Source organism: Saccoglossus kowalevskii, chromosome 5, assembly GCF_978046115.1.
Source record: "Saccoglossus kowalevskii chromosome 5, keSacKowa6.1, whole genome shotgun sequence".
Taxonomy (NCBI): domain Eukaryota; kingdom Metazoa; phylum Hemichordata; class Enteropneusta; family Harrimaniidae; genus Saccoglossus; species Saccoglossus kowalevskii.
The window spans coordinates 25,147,617-25,165,214 of record NC_140645.1 but is presented as its reverse complement, the minus strand read 5'-3'; positions in this window follow the sequence as shown (position 1 = coordinate 25,165,214).

Below are 17,598 nucleotides of genomic sequence, written 5' to 3'. Positions count from 1 at the left end.
CACACATTGCTGTCAGAACATCCATTTCAAGTTTAAGTACTTCTGCTGTAAGTATGTTTGTCACTATGACAAAAGTTTTCAAAAAATATATTTCAGTATTACATGGGGGGGGTTACAGATTTGTTACTGGGGACCTGGGGTGTTGCCAGAACTCAAAAACGCATACCTCATCATAGACCATTTTAATGGAAAAAGTGTGCCCTATCATAGATCAATTTGTGATTTAGTATAAACCTATTCAAGACATCATTTCAGGGGCCTTTGCAATAAGTTAATTATTTATTTATTAGTTATTTATTATAGACCAAAATGAAATTGCTGATCATCACATAATAGAACAATTCTTGCAAAATGTAAACACCATGTAAGTGTCTCAAAAACAACCCCACCCCAATGGGCGACACGTCCTCATGAAATCATTTCTTGGAAGTGTCCACCGACAGTGTATTAGCCAACTACCTGTCAGGCAACTATTTTTTTGACAGGCAATATTTTAATATTTGTTTTTTTCCTTTGTTCTATGACAATTTTGTGAGTGAATGTTAAACAGTGAGTCCTTTTGAGGATAGATTCAAATGACCTATTCACAGGTAGTTGTGGGTATTTGTCAGGGCAACATGAACACATGCATTTTGCCCTGAAAAATATCTACAACTCCATGCGAAAGGGCCGTTCGAATCTGTCCTCAAAAAGGACTATTATAATGCTCAAAATCATTCTTTGCATAATTTACATAGATACTTTTAAATTATTGGCTAAAAAAATGACACCTATTAACACCTATTACACTTTCAAATTATTTTATTCCTCCCAAACTATAGCCAATATCAATGAACAGGCTTGTAACTGTTACACTATCTTTTTCATGGATTATGAATATAATCACTACCATCAAATTCATAGTCACATCTATTCACTTTGATACTACATAATCGATGAAACTAAAAATAACAAATGAAGGTTGATAAAAAAGATACATTTTTACATTTGTAATATTTAATAATTATTTATATAATTTTTGTAAGTGCTTTGTTTATTTTTGTTATTTACCTAGTCTATTTTCACTATTATCGATACCATATTCTCTCTATTATTAAATATGTACATTCTAATTACGGTATATACTTTCTATTTACTACAATAATTTGTAGACATTCCAGTTTATACTTTTTATTATTGGACTTTTCAGGTTACTTTCTATTTACTACAATAATTTGTATTTGTTATTATTGTTATAATGGTTTTATTTGTTATAATTGCAAATAAATATGGATATAACAGTTTTAAAAAAATGCATTTTTGTTGTTTCTATTTATTCAAGAAAAACAATATCATTAAATACACTACTTTTCATACACAAATGTAGCTGAGCAGCACACATGAAAACAATTTGGGTAACAATATGTTTTTTGGCTAAATGATACAACTCTTATACATTAAATTGCCATTAAAATCAATACAGCATGTATAAAAATTATTTATAGAAATTTATCATAATTAGCCCCACAATGTTTTTCTGTCTAGACTAATTTGATTTGAGAGTTTGACCCCCTCGTTTTGTGGAAATGAAAAAGTCTGTACCTTAACCAATTTTTTGGTACAAACAGACAGTTTATTTTGTGCAAATTGGCTTAAAAAATGTTATGCAAATGAGTTAAGTTTTGTTGCATTATAGCAGCCACAACTATTTATTGTTCAAATATCTATTATACTATCTGCTCATTGTAATTGTAATTGAAAATGAACAGAAGTTGATAGTTAATTTCATCATCTCAAAAATTAACATTTAAAATGCACAGATGCGATATGTAGACTGAACATGTTGGGAAAAAATAAATAAAAATCTCTACTGAACTGAAAATTGGAAAACATTTTTTTTTCTTTGGCCTGATAATGAGATTTGATGTTTTCCCTTTACCTGTTGCAAGAAAACGTAAAGTAACAGCCAGCCTCTCACTTGCAGTAATAGAGCATCTCATTGTGGTATCCTGTTTAGTAATAAATGGGCTGACCATTTCTAATACGTCTTGAAAGGACTGTTTATCAAGTCGGTGGTACTGACGAAATTTTTCAGGATCTTCGGCATTCAACTCCTGTATGAGGTTGCAGTAGGCTCCTTGGCTCTGCCTTCTCATAACCCATGACCTTGTCTATCTCCTGCGACATGCCGCTCTCAATCGCCGATGACGACGGCGCAAAAGCAGCAAAATCAACAGCGATATCTCGTCATCTTCGGATGACGAATCGGTCCTACTCCATTCCGTGGGCGCAGCCATTTTGTTGTTATGTAAACATTCGCGACGCATGCGCACTTACGAGTACGCGTAAGCAGATAGCTTTCATTTCACCGCACACGGAAAGCATTCTGTCACGAGTGGCGAAATTTATCAAACACAATAGATATTCACCATTTCGCCACGAGTGACTAAAATCTTGCGTAAAGTTGCGCGCACACGGAAGATATTTGCTTAAGCAAACAGCCACGAATGAATTTTGCCTGAGCTGATAGCTCTCGTGTGCGCCAGGCTTCAGAGGGGGCGGGAGGTAATTTAGCGGGAGTTTTGTAGCGCGTGGAGCGCTAGTTTTGGTTGTAGTGTAAGTTCGAAATTAAAAAGTTTGGAATTGAAAGTGGGGACAATTTATTAGCGTGAGTCGAAAGGTGTGACTACGGGATTTTAGCGTGAGTTTGTTAGCACGGGGAGAGCTGATTTTGGTTGTAGTTTAAGTTCGAAATTAAAAAAAGTTTGGAATTGAAAGTGGGGACATATTATTAGCGTGAGTCGAAAGGTGTGACTACGGGATTTTTTGGAGGGCGGGAGGTAATTTAGCAGGAGTTTGTTAGCGCGGGGAGCGCTGATTTTGATTGTAGTTTAAGTTCGAAATTAAAAAAGGTTGGAATTAAAAGCGGAGACAATTTATTTGCGAGCGTCGAAGGATGTAACTACGGGAATTTAGCGGGAGTTTGTTAGCGCGGGGAGCGCTGATTTTGGTTGCGGTGTAGGTTCGAAATTTAAAAACGGTTGGATTTGAAAGCGGGGACAATTTATTTGCGTGAGTCGAATAGTAAAATTACAGGATTTTTTTAGAGGACGGGGAGAAATTTTGTGGGAGTTTATTTGCGCGGGGAGCGCTGATTTTGGTTGTAGTATGAGTTCGAAATTAAAAAAGATTTCAATTGATAGGGGGACAATTTATTAGCGTGAGTCGAAAAGTATGGAAATTTGTTAGAGGGCGGGATGTGATTTAGCGGGAGTTTATTAACGCGGGGAGCGCTGGTTTTGGTTGTAGTGTAAGTTCAAAATTGAAAAAGATTGGAATAGATAGGGGGATTTTTTTAGAGGGCGAGAGGTAATTTAGCGGGAGTTTTGTAGCGCGGGGAGCGCTAGTTTTGGTTGTAGTGTAAGTTCGAAATTAAAAATGGTTCGAATTGAAAGTGGGGACAATTTATTAGCGTGAGTCGAAAAGTATGGGAATTTTTTAGTGGGCGGGAGGTAATTTAGCGGAAGTTTATTAGCGCGGGGATCGCTAGTTTTGGTTGTAGTGTAAGTTCGAAATTAAAAAAAGAGTTGGAATTGAAAGCGGGGACAATTTATTTGCGTGAGTCGAAAAGTATGGGAATTTTTTAGGAGGACAATTTATTTGTTTGATTATCTATACGGCAAAAATTACTAACCACAGGTTAGGAGAAAACACCGTAATAAGTTTTCAATTGTGTGTGCGATGTCGGTTTTAGGGCGTCACAATTTGAGTTAAAACCTAGAAAATACTCAAAAAGTGTGGGGTTTCAATCAAACGACCGGGGGCTTTTTTAGGTCAGTTTGAAAGGTGAGGTCGACCGGTTTCGTTTTCGCAACTCATCAGGACCTCGGGGGAAAGAATCGAGATTGAAAGTTTCCTTTTTCCTCTCTTCTCTTTTTTAGGATAGGGTGGATATTTTGTGTTTGGTGAGTGCGTTGTGTGTGCAACTTGTGTTTTTTTGGTTTGTATTGAAAGTGTACAAAAGTAAACCAAAATACTTGCACTCAATGGAATGAATAAATATTTTACGAGATTTGCATGATAAACATGTCACGTGTTCAGGTGAACCTGGGAAGCCTGCACTCATGACCGGGCTCTAATCTCGCTATCTGACCCGGTCAAACACTTGGCACGAACAGTAATTAATTTCTGCTTATTAGATATTTTTGTTGTGTTTGAAAATGTATGAAGTTCAATTTAAAAGATCGCTACATCTTACGTATCAACAAATGTTATTTTTACACTATACAAACACAAATATTTCACATCTCGTTAGTGATTGACTTTTTAAACATTATTGTTTCTTGTTTGACAGGTTGTGAACCCTACCCAAACATATCGGTACTGGAATTAATATAATCACTAGAACAAGACCATCGAATGCCTAAACCTGGACAATGTGACACGCAACTGTAAGTACATTCAAGTCAATTACAGCTACTAGCTGTAAGTTATGAATACAATTATACCGTATAGCATTATTAACGTGCGTATATTTGTTCATAGTGTATGATTTTGTGTCTTATTACTATGTATATTATCAGGTATTCTTTGATGTTAAAGTGTTGGAATACTAATCCTTCTCATCGACCAACATTCAAAAACTTAGTGGTTAATTTAAAAATGTTTCTGAATGGCACCAAGGTTGGTAGTGTATACTATGTACACTCATTGCAGGGTTATTTTAGTGACCAACGTATTAATTGAATTGAACGCGGTTTCTACCACATTGTATTTATTATTATTTTTTAATGTAATAGGTGTATATTGATTAATTTAGAAGATGTATGGATGGACATAGTTAGGAATTTCAGAATATTTCAGATTAATAATAGAAAAAGAATTCAGATATAGTATAAAGATATATTCAGTGAACACATTGTGACTTGGTAGCTAGAATAAATCCTCAAATTATTGCAAAAACAAATAATTTTGTTTAATGTTAGTAGTATATTTGCAGTAGGTGTGCACTCATGCAACGATCTGAAGGTTTCGCACTAAATCACTATTATTATATTACAAATAAATTTACGTGACAAAATTGTCGAAACTCGTTGATTTATGTGATTTGATATATCTTGTCGATTGAAAGCATTCTATGATATTTTGTTAAGTAAGTGACATTAACATGCGCGCACTGACGTCGATAAGTTCAACGAAAGAGTTATTAAAACATATCGTGTTTGAGTAATATTATCAGTGACATATTTGTACACTAAACATTGAATATACAGTGATGTGATCCATCATTTGTGTAATAATAATCTGTCACGCATGACATGTGATTTTAGTTCAATGAGATGAACTTATATGTTATAACATAATTAACTTTTCAACAAAATACGATAAAAGTAAAATAACAATGCTTCAGTTGTTGGTTATTCCAATACTTCAATGTGTACACGAACATTCGCGCATTTCAATATTATACTTTTTTTATTATTATATTGTAGTCATTGTTAACGATGGAGTATCCAAATATAATAATACATTGTCAGCATAGAGACATCCCATAGATATACACGAGAATTGTTAGGCCATGCGTCATTAACAGCAATCGTATTATGCAATAATATTTCTTACCAAATGGTTAACACATTTTATACAGTAATGATTTGCAAGGTCATTTACCTTGAGAATCGAGACCTAGACACTACGTAATCTGTCAGGGATAGCAGTTTTCGTTGGTTAACATATAACACACGCCTACTAGATACTTAGCAGAGTTGTAAGTAATTGCGATTGGAGTTTGAATATATAAGCCATGCACATTAGTGTCCTGCTGACCAGTGATAAAGCGTGTATTGTGTGTTTATATCAGGGGGATAATTTCTCTTCTCTCTGGGTTCTCCACACTTGCCAGGGGGAAATCTCGTCTCGTCTCTCTATCTCGTCCCCTTGAGGTACGGGATCGGGAATGTCACTTTAACTTTACAGTCAAATAAGACGCACACAACGAAATACGTTTCAGCTCTCGTCTTAGTCGGTCAATCGAGCACTCTACCAGACACAGCGCCCTGGGGAAAAAAATCCCCAAAACTATTCTAAGGCTGAACCAAGACTCGCCCAAGACTGGACTGCCTCAAGGCTCGCCCCTGGACTGGACTCTCGACTGCACTCTAACTACTGCGTCTATCGTGCTGTGCTCCCCAAGACCAACTCAAACTCTCTTTATTCATTTTCAAAACTCTAACCAATTACAAAGCAGTAAAAAGACTCTAGGGCGTAACCTTCAATCATAAAGCCAATCACACTAAGTACTGAATACGTCATATCTTTTGATTAATCGTTCACTACATTAATAACTACGGATGTAAACTGTCAGAATGGTAAACTGTCAGAATGAGTAGTCTAAAAAGCGGCGGTTATCTGGTAATTAGTTCCAAATCACTGAGCCAAGTTCCGTCCAAAACTTCAAATAGATCTAAACAATGACAGACATAACACAGCAATTCAGCTAATAATCAGCTAATTAAGTCGGTCAACAGATACGCAAAAACAAATTCATGACATTTACTTGAAAGAAGTATTCAATTGGGTCGGTCGACCCTTGTACTTCTATGTACAACGCTCCTTTTGTAGAAACAGCATTCCGTGTTTGTTGAAAAAAAACACATTATAATATCTGTAATCTCGTTTACTTGCTCAGTCACTTTGAACTATAGTACACTATAGTACGATGCATTTGATGTGTGTATTGCAAAGCGAGCGCACTTATCAACTTTTTTGATCGTGAAAAAGTCAAACCAGGTCATCGTAACAGGCATCGAGGTACTTAAAACTAGCTCCTTGTAATTAGTTACCTATTTTGAGACTTTCATTTTTTGTTTAACATTCCATAGCTCGAGTACACAACAATATAATCAGATGTAATGAGGTTTGGTCAAAGGTCGTATTTGCCGCAACAAAGATAAGAAACAAGAGAATTTCTACAAAGCACCTATTTCTTCTGAGGGCGATATTCAATGTTCAATTGATATACGCTTGGCGCATGGAGCCGAGAACAGCCACTGGCGGCGCTGTATACAATGTAGACCTATTTCGGCTTGTATGCATTGTAAAAGGAAAACGCAGTTTTTAAATTTGGTGATCATTTTAGTATGCATTAACTCCGTTCCAGATGGAACAGAAATATGGAAATTGGTTTGGTATATAATACGTTAATGTTAATTCAAATGTGTAAATGTTGAAAATAGTTAATTCAATACATACAGATGTTTTCCCAATATTAAAATGTGCATCATAAATCACACATAAATTATACTTCATCATTGCTCATGTCTGTAATAGAATATGTAGTTATGTTAAAAATAACCTAAACATCACAGATTATTATATTTATATAAAACAATGCAACAATTTCCGCTTTGGAAGTTGTTTAAACATATTCGAACATTCCGTTAACTTTTGTTATACCAATTGCAGCTATATAAATATTTATTATGGCCATTATTATGATTATGTACAAATGTACAAAATACTCTTGCGTTCAGGCGCCGCCAACGACAGCCAAAACAAAATCATTAGGATGTATTTCGTAAGTTGATGAGTGTACTTGTGGTGTGAAAAAAACCTTCTCATTGTCCCCAACTTATCTGTAATGATATTTGGCTCATAATTATAAAGTTGAAAATTACCCACGTTAACTTTTTTTTAATTAAATTAGAACAATTCTAGCGGGAAGCTATTCATACTAAATCAGTAGCCAGTTTAACTACATCACTCCTGGGCTACGGGTTCCTACCTACTAGAAAATGCACTCTTCTGCCGGAGATAAATTGGGGTTTATAGTTTCAGTGCACGACCTATGATGTCAAATGCTAGTGTCAATTTTTCTTTGTTTTGCTATATTGCTGACCTACAAAAAATCAGTATCTAACTTTATTATATTGTGTAGCAAGCATTACATTTAAATTAAATTAAATTACAATTTAAATTACTAACCCTTCCTGTGCCATTGCCGCTCACACATACTACATATGTATTCAAGATTTAGTACGCGCAATGTAATTCTTAAATCTAAAGGTTTCGAGACGGAATTGTGATCTTTTTTGTAGGAATAAAAGTGCGCCTTTACAATTAGGCATATTTTTGTGTAGCCGTTTGTTGGGTAATGATTGCGTCTCTATCAAGGCAAACAATAAGACTTGTTATATTGATCTTATGAACAATTTTAGACTTGACGACCATGCTATGCACTCTACAAAACATTGTGGTGAAACACTAGTTAGTTATCTACACTTTAACAGGTAGTGAGACGAGTGAAGGTGATACATTTATATCTGATATGTATATGCCGTTGGGATATATAATATACATTTCAAGCATATGAACTACTGCTACTGGCACAGTTGTTAGCTACATTATTCAAATTTAATACTGTGATAAAAATGTAATACACATTGCAAGTGTTCACAACATAATAAACTAGAATGCCAATGCGTTTTCATCGGTGTTTAATACTAAATATTCTGCTTTTAGCGAATTTATTTTCCTATTTATCAAAAACTACGGGATAAATTGTTCAACTGACTTTACTCTGTGAGCCAGCATGTGAAAGTAACTGGGAAAACTTCAACTTGGGTAATTCCATCAAGATCAACTTTCATTAACAAAAAAAGTTCAGTAATATTGTTATTTTTTGTATTTTATAATAACACGGCATTTCATATTAAATGAGTGAACATTCCAAAATAGTTAAGTGAAGTTATTAACATGGGAAGATAACAATATTGACACAGTACAAGGCCTGCTTATCGCAATCGAGAGGGCCACCCACAGAATTCACACTGTACACGTTTGTTTTTTTTCACTGCTAGAATGGGTAGACAAGACAATAGTATGGAAATAAAATACACATACACCAAAATATCAAGTTAAAGCTCCTGACTTTAATACTTCTCAAAATATTTACAAGAAAAAAGCACGGAAAAATACAATAAATATATTCACTAAAATGGGGGATTGTTTAGGGGGTGTGTATTGGTGATAACTCAGTTCCAAGATGTAGAAATGAATGACAGTCAATGGCTTCTGCAACACAACGAAGAAATACGGGAGTCGTGCTTGCAGAGAAACGCTGTTATTCTGGAGGGCACCACTTAAAGCAGGGGATCGCAGAGCAGTTCATACACATCTCACAGAATGACGGTCGCAGCCTGTATCAGTAGTCTCACATTATAGCAGTCGCTACATAAAGGATACACAGAAGAAATGCAGGACCGTAACTGTCCTCGATGTAGAATATTTATATGCATAAATTGCCTTAGTCCTTAGGCTGAGGGGTCCCCGTGTGCATGAGAGGCCCACTAAATTTCTCTTCATATTTTTGAAGTACACCATGTGGCACATCAAAAATGTTTGGGTAGACTTTGTGTAATCCGGCAATAACCGAGTAAATTTCGTCATAAGCCACGGCCATTGACGTTCTTTTGGAACTGATATTTAGGGGTAGGGTAAACATAAATCACTGCATCTTTGAAAGTATAAACCACAGAACAATAAAATACCCCTTAAAATGTCTGGCACCATTTGATGTCTTTCAGTTGACTTGCTTTGCATGTTCTCTATCGAGTCATTACTTTTTATTCTACCAGAAGAGTTTTCAAACAGTTTCGCCCATTAGAATATCTGCCGTAACTGGACACCAATCACCACTGTTTTTTGCGGATTGATACCATTGCAGCTATTACAAGAAGTAAACAGATAGTCAAATTACATCAAAATGTATTCAAATTATTATATATAATGTACGAACCAATTTTTCAATTTAAATGGTATCTCGGTTTGGCTTTCATCAATTATTTAGTTGTTAAGGTAGAGCTCATTAAATAAAAAATACCCAGAATTTATTCATTTTGAAATAAATTGTACTCAATATTGACTTTTAAAAGAATTGGTGGTCACCAGCCTAATTTTCGAAAAAAAAATGATTTTTCGGGGTGTGGATAGTTGCCCTTTTGGCAGTATTATAACACTTACCATTGTTACCCGTGGCAGAGATATTCCGGAATATCTTAAATTGTAGACTGGTGACAAATCCTATATCGGTAATGATGGGGTACAAATGCAATTTAAAAAAAGATCGAACACTTTTCTTGAACACTTTTTTCTATTGTATCATGGGACAATAGCTCCAAGATTGTACATAATAAACTTATAAACCTTGTTATGCGATTATATGTAGGATTATATCTTAACCGTGCTTTTAATTAAGAAAATAAATTTACTGTTTAAAAGATTGTATCTGTTCATAATACTTTGAAAAAGGTATTCGCCCGTTTTCCGATCACTACTGGTTGGCGTTGTACTACCTTCCCGACAGCTGCCACGAGGACACAGACATCTATAACAAACACGTCACAACATTATCAATTTAGAATTATTCTCTAGCAGGATTTTGTAACAGCTCTTTGTTCGATCATGGACGCCTCTTGTACGTCCATGGTTCGATGTAATCGACAAAGTGCAGTGTATTACTCCTTTTATTTAAGTCGCGCCCTCAAGTGACGAACTAAGGAAGTCGATAACAGCGCCAATGATCTGTGGTCGGCCGTTTACAAGAATTGTACTTTCTGACAATTACTATACGAAACGTATGGCGGCCTATAACAACAATCGACACGTAAATTGCGATTATTTTTAGCAAGCAAATTGAGTACGCTACGCAATATATGTATATTTCGTCGTGACTTTTGTTCGCGAAATGTGTCATGGCATGCCCCATGTACACTGCCCACATGAGCAGTTTACTATTTTAAATAGCGTCCAATGATGCCAGGCGTTTTAAATGGGAGATAAATGACGAAGCGTTCATGACAAACTGTCTTCCACAATCAACGCTGATGCGTGCTCGCTCCACGTACGCCGGCTTTATCTTCGTGACACTAAAACTAAAATTACAAAATTCGAACATGTCATCAACAGTTGCTTACTCAGATACATAGACCCATTGAAACGTGTTTCATCAGTCAGCCTATGCTGTGATTAAACACCCCCAGGGGAATGGTTGAATAGACATGAATAGAAATGTTCTACACCTTGGAATAATTGGAGGCAAGATAATTTGCAACAAACTCTTCAACACTGAATATTCATTGAATTGCAGCTCACGTGTTGCACAATCGACCTGCTTGCTGTCCATTGTCTAGTATTGAGGTTGTGTTAATACATTTGTAATTCATGTAATGTGGCCCGTGGCCATAGTTTTATGTGTGTATAGTATAACATGTAACAATCAAAGAAAGCAGTGTCGTTAAATAAACTGATGTCGGTGAACCAATCCAAGGCAGAATGGGAAACACCGACCGTTCGATTACCAGATATGTACTTTACGCAACGTAATTTATGTCTGTGACTATATTTATTGAAGCATAGACCACGTAACCTTAGGAATTGGCCAGTTACTTCGGCTGGGGGTAGATCAGTGGGAGGTACCCTGTTTTTGATTTTGCAAATAGGGGGTCACCCTGTTTTTGATATCGTATATTTTTTAAACATTTATCTCAGAACAAACGATAAAAAAGTTAATCGTATAAATGTGTTCTCAATTATAACTATTACCTATATTGCCTATTATTTTTTTGATGAAAATATGTAGACAACTGACCCACAAGACCACGATGGAGGTGTTTGCATTTGATGACTATATAATGTGTTTATAGTGTGTATATACATATTTCTATTATTGAGTTTCAATTGTCAAAACAAATTCCAATTTTGTGTTTTTACTTGTGTAAACTTTATGCATGCCATAACCCGTTAGTGTACATCTCGCCAATTTGGTGTTTGCCATTTGCGTTGCCCATACCTGACCTGACCCTAACCATAATGCAAAGACACGTTCCTGTTAATAATTGTAGCTCAATAATGATACTCTGTTGTGCACTGTCTGCGAGTAATTTGCATTGGTGTCAACTGATTAAACAAGTCGCGTTTAATTAATTTCCACCATTAAATTGAGAGAATAAATGTATGGACAAATATTTTATACTTATTTAGGTGTAAGAACTCGTGTTTGATCAACTTCCACCATTGCAAGTTGTTAAAATAATGAAATAAATATACTGGTATCATTCGATATTTGATTTAATTGTTAACCAAATGTTAGCTGTTGACTTCGTACCCTCGATCAACAATTCCGCAGACACCATATGAATACCACAACACCACAGAAGATATTAGTATGTTGCCTGAATTATTTTCGTAATAATGGGAACGCCATCGACAATTTAACAAAACTTACCTTGACTTGGGTCTTTTGTTTATCTCTTGTCACAATCTGGAAACTGTTGAACAAATTGCGCGTCGTCCAGTTTAAGACACAAGTTATTTTATTATTTATTCATTCAGTTTTGCATGGTGGAGTTTCGTGAGGTTTATTATTTTTTCGCGACGTTCTTTGTTTACTTGTTATGGTTTGAGGGATTTCGGTTTTGTTTTAATTTTAATTTTGTTTTATCTCCATGGCAGTCGTGTACCACGCCACGATATTGGTCGTTGAGTAGTGTACATTTTGCTAACTACTTCAAAGCAAAAACGATTGCTGGGTTCTGATTGCTTCGGTTCCGGTGATTGTGTATCTAGTGGAATTCGAACCCATGGGATTTGTATTGTGCGGTTTTTCATTTTCCATGTTGGCTACGCCGTAATATGCAACCACTTCCCCGTTTTATTGGCAATTTTATTGTCATTTTTAATGATTTTGTTCGTCACCCGTCACGCAATGATCCAGTTTTAACCACACGGTCATTTTTTCAACGAGTGCGTGACACTTGGCGTGACCCCACTGACTATATGATCGTTCGTAATACTCAAACACAACGGCCATAATAAAGTACCGTCACAGACCTTGTTGTTGGGTTCTTTATCCCAAATACACAATATAAATAATGTATAGATATATTGGTATCAATATATGATCAGACACAGTAATGCCAGAGTAGAACTGTGTGATAAAACAGGCACATCTGTAACAAACTTGCAAGCACTTCAAGAAACGCAAGTATATGTGGTCAATGAAATATTTAATACAGAATAATCTCAAATAATATTTTTAATGCAAATCATAAAATTTGACCATAAATAATTAAAGCAATAATTATATTAACAATTAAATGCAAATAACAATGGTTAATAACCTAAACAACATAATCTGTAAATACAAGTAAATAACATTTTACACTGTCACTGTAGACTGTTAACGTCAATCACTCTACTGTAACGAAGAACGGCATAACCCAGAAATAACATCGTAACGTCAGAGACTACTTAGCTTTTGTAGTTGACTCAGTTCCATGCACAGTGTTCTTTCTATCACACGATTTAATGTCTAGATGGTGGTTTGACAATCTCCTAGGAATTTTGTCCCGGTGACGGTTTGACAAATAAGTTGCAGCACGGCTATAGAGACTCGGCGACTTCATCGAGTAGAATACTATGGTTGGTAGACGCACTTGTAGTTGGCTATGGGGTTTCCAACCCAAAGTATCAGGAACTGGCAACAAACTTCTCATGATGTTAACTGTGATAAGCAGCTGGGAGATTGATCCCTTTGTTTTACGCCATGTAACAAGTTAATTTATTCAGGAAGGTTTTATTTTCAGATAGGTAAGTCACACCCATTAAAGTGCCAAATACAGCGCAATCTCTAGCCAAAAATAATTAAACTTAATTAACAAAAGGAAAAAATATACACGCCAACAATTAAAGTTATGTTACCAAGAAATAATCCTGTGACAATAGGTGTTAAGTTTGGGGTGATTATACAAGCAGAGGATACGGCACTTGTAGGATAACTCCGAATGGAGCAGTTATTACTGTCCATCAAATAGCTTCGTTGTGCATGATGCACGGCGGAATCTGCCTTTAGAAGTGTCACACCTGCGCCATACTCCGATGTGTTTTAACCTTATCCATCTTGTACTAGAAAACCAAATCCAGAATAATAGTCGTAAGAGTTGTGTGAGTGGATCTTCCTGTTGTTCACCATGCTTGCTCTAATCAATAATAGGCCACGGTCTTCACGAGACCTATAATTGAGATAAGGTAGAACATGTAACAATAATTATACTTTTATGTGTGCATTATTTCTTCACTGTGATGAGGGCGCTATATTTTTCACAATTACAATTACGTATCATTTTCGTGAACAATCGTAAATAAATTGCAAAGTTAAATATATTGTAAAATACGTTGAAATAGCTACATTCCATTTCGAATATGCTCGGCGGGTATAGGCATCATTGCGTCATTAGCGGACGCAATTTGAAACAAATTGCAAACATAAAATCAAATAACATCTATGACAAATCGCCCTGAATTTCCTTCTGCCGTGAATTTGTCTTTCTATATTAGATGATATCAACGGAAGCAGCCCAAACAAATTCCGCACGAAAACCCAATTTAAAAACAAGGTTTGCCTTGAACAAACGGGTACTGTTTGGTTAGAATTCTAATTTTACGAAAGCAACTTGCGATATTACGCATCGAACATAATAAAGGGTCGAACATTGCATTTACGTATTAGGTAATTGAATGACCGATACCGATACCCATATTTGTTAATATCGCAAATTGATTTAAGTTTCGCTACGGATTTATTAAATGCATGTTTGTGTGAGTACCGCGGTCGCTGAGTGATCGTAACTAATTGAGTCCTACTGACACAACATGAATTAAGCATTTAGATGTGCACGTTTTTGCTTCTTCTATTACTCTTGCCAAATATAATGTTCACGTTGATTGGTATGTAACAAACAAAAGAGCAAAGTCAATATATTGCTTATGATGTTTAAGGACAACACATTGGTGTTCGATCATTAGCAAACGCTACGTCTGTGATATACTCTTGCTGGGAAAGGGTGACTGGGTGGACAGAAAGATGATTAACAATATGACACGATATGGTGTATCATTTTCTTGTTGTACGCAAACGATGATGGATGCCAGTTTAGTACAATGGCTCGATCGCAAACAAATGTAGAATTAATTAGAAGTTATTACACGAACGTGTATGAGTGGCTTCAGGCATTTCTACGTACTGTGGTTTACTACAAAGCTCTGCCAATCACTTTGAAACATGGAAGATGGATTTTGTCAATAGATGTACCAGAACGTCAATGGTTGTCAGAGTCCGTGGCATTGTGGCATAACAACACACTTCGGACAATCAGATATCTAAATAACTAAATATAATACCTAAAAAAACATGCGGTTTACAGGGCCTCGCAGATCATATATCAAAGGAAACAATAAACCTAACTATAGCTCATTAGATCTTGAGTTTAAATATTCTAATCAGTTCCTCAATAAATAACAACTAATTGGTCCCTAAGAAAGCCATTATTATCAACAATAAAAGAACGTCAGCAGAAACTACAATCAATCAAAAAACATGAGTATAAATAATGAACAAAACACATATAAATACATCAACAGTGTCAACAGTTCAGTGTCAATGTTCGCATCAGCTCACAGTTCAGTCAGGTTCTGTGGAAGGCTTCAGAGATGTGACATAATCCATCGTTGGTGGTGCTGCTCATCGAAATCTGGCGTGGTCAGAGTGTGTGCACAGATTACCAAGTTGCATCAGTAAGGGCGCTGTTCAACAACTCGAACGTGGCCTGGGGGCAGTTTCAATCATAAATGTCAATCATTTCATTGTTAACAAATCACCATAGTCAAGCATACATAAGCATCTGGATCCATATCTCTGACACGTTTATGTTTGAACTATATGACTATAAACAAAATTATATAGCTTAAGTCTGGTAGCCCAACGTCAATATTTGTATCTTTAACGGCAAAAAAATAGACACAAGTAGTACTTTTTATTCCCTGGCCTAGCATTTCACATATTTCAAACAATACTAATAATCGCATGAACTTTTCATTAGACAGAATATCTTCTGAAATCAACAAACGGGTTTACTGTACAGCGATAATGTGATTGGTATGAATAATGAACAAAACACATATGAATACATCAACAGTGTCAACAGTTAAGTGTCAATGTTCGCATCCGGTAACAGTTCAGTCAGGTTCTTAGGAAGGCTCCAGAGATTGACATAATCCATCGTTGGTGGTGCTGCTCATCGAAATCTGGCGTGGTCAGGGTGTGTGCACAGATTACCAAGTTACATCAGTGAGGGCGCTGTTCAACAACTCGAGCGTTCTCGCGTGGCCTGGGGGCGTTCACATATTACTCAGATACAGCGTTGACGGCGCTGTGTAACACAGTGTTATCATTCTGAAAATTCTCAAGAATAGTCGGCAGTTTCAATCATGAATGTCAATCATTTCATTGTTAACAATCACCATTGTCAAGCATACATAAGCTTCTGGATCCATATCTCTGACACGTTTATGTTTGAACTATATGACTATAAACAAAATTATATAGCTTAAGTCTGGTAGCCCAACGTCAATATTTGTATCTTGAACGGCAAAAAAATAGACACAAGTAGTACTTTTTATTCCCTGGCCTAGCATTTTACAGATTTCAAACAATACTAATAATCGCATGAACTTTTCATCAGACAGAATATCTTCTGAAATCAACAAACGGGTTTACTGTACATCGATAATGTGATTGGTATGAATAATGAACAAAACACATATGAATACAACAACAGTGTTAACAGTTTAGTGTCAATGTTCGCATCAGTTCACAGCTCAGTCAGGTTGTGGAGAAGGCTCTAGTTATGTGACATAATACATCGTTGATGGCGCTGCGAAATCAGGCGTGGTCTGAGTATGTGCAAACATTACCAAGGTACATCAGTGAGGGCGCTGTTCAACAACCCGACCGTGGCCGAGGGGCCTGGGTGCGTTCACAAATTATCCAGAGACAGCATTCACGGCGCTGTGCAACACAGTGTTGTTATCACAAGTTCATTCGTGAAAATTCTCAAGAATAGTCGGCAGTTTCAATCATGAATGTCAATAATGTCAATGTTAAATAATTACCATAATCAAGCATAAGCTTCTGGATCCTTATCCCTGGCATGTCTATGTTTGAAATATATTACTCTAAACAAAATTATATATCTTAAGTCTGATACCTAACGGTGACTGTGCCATGCATGGGTTGTTAAATTGTATCGCATTCATGTGACCCTATCAGATAGGGACATACACATGCGAGCAAACTGTGGGTGTTAACGCGGCCGTAAATGTATTCACTCCGAACAATTCTCGGGTTTTGAATGCGTTCTACTGTGTATTATGTTCAATCGTAAAATACGGCACCGTCTCATGTGCACATTTGAGACATTATTAGACCCTTTCTCAATATTGAATGTCCAAAAAATTTACCGCTTTTTCGTGGGCAAACTTATGCAAACATAAATTCATTGACATACTCAGTTATCAAGCCCTAACATGCATAGTTACTTATCTACAGTAAAAACATGTAGGTAAAATATACGTAGCAGGCCATGTTACCAAAATTACAGTATGTAGGTATACAGGCTTAAACCCAAAGCTGTGACACCGAGTCTAGGTCATATAATATTTATCATATTCCTTTTACAATTAAAACCTATTGAGTTGCATGAAAGGGATATTCACAGCTATTCT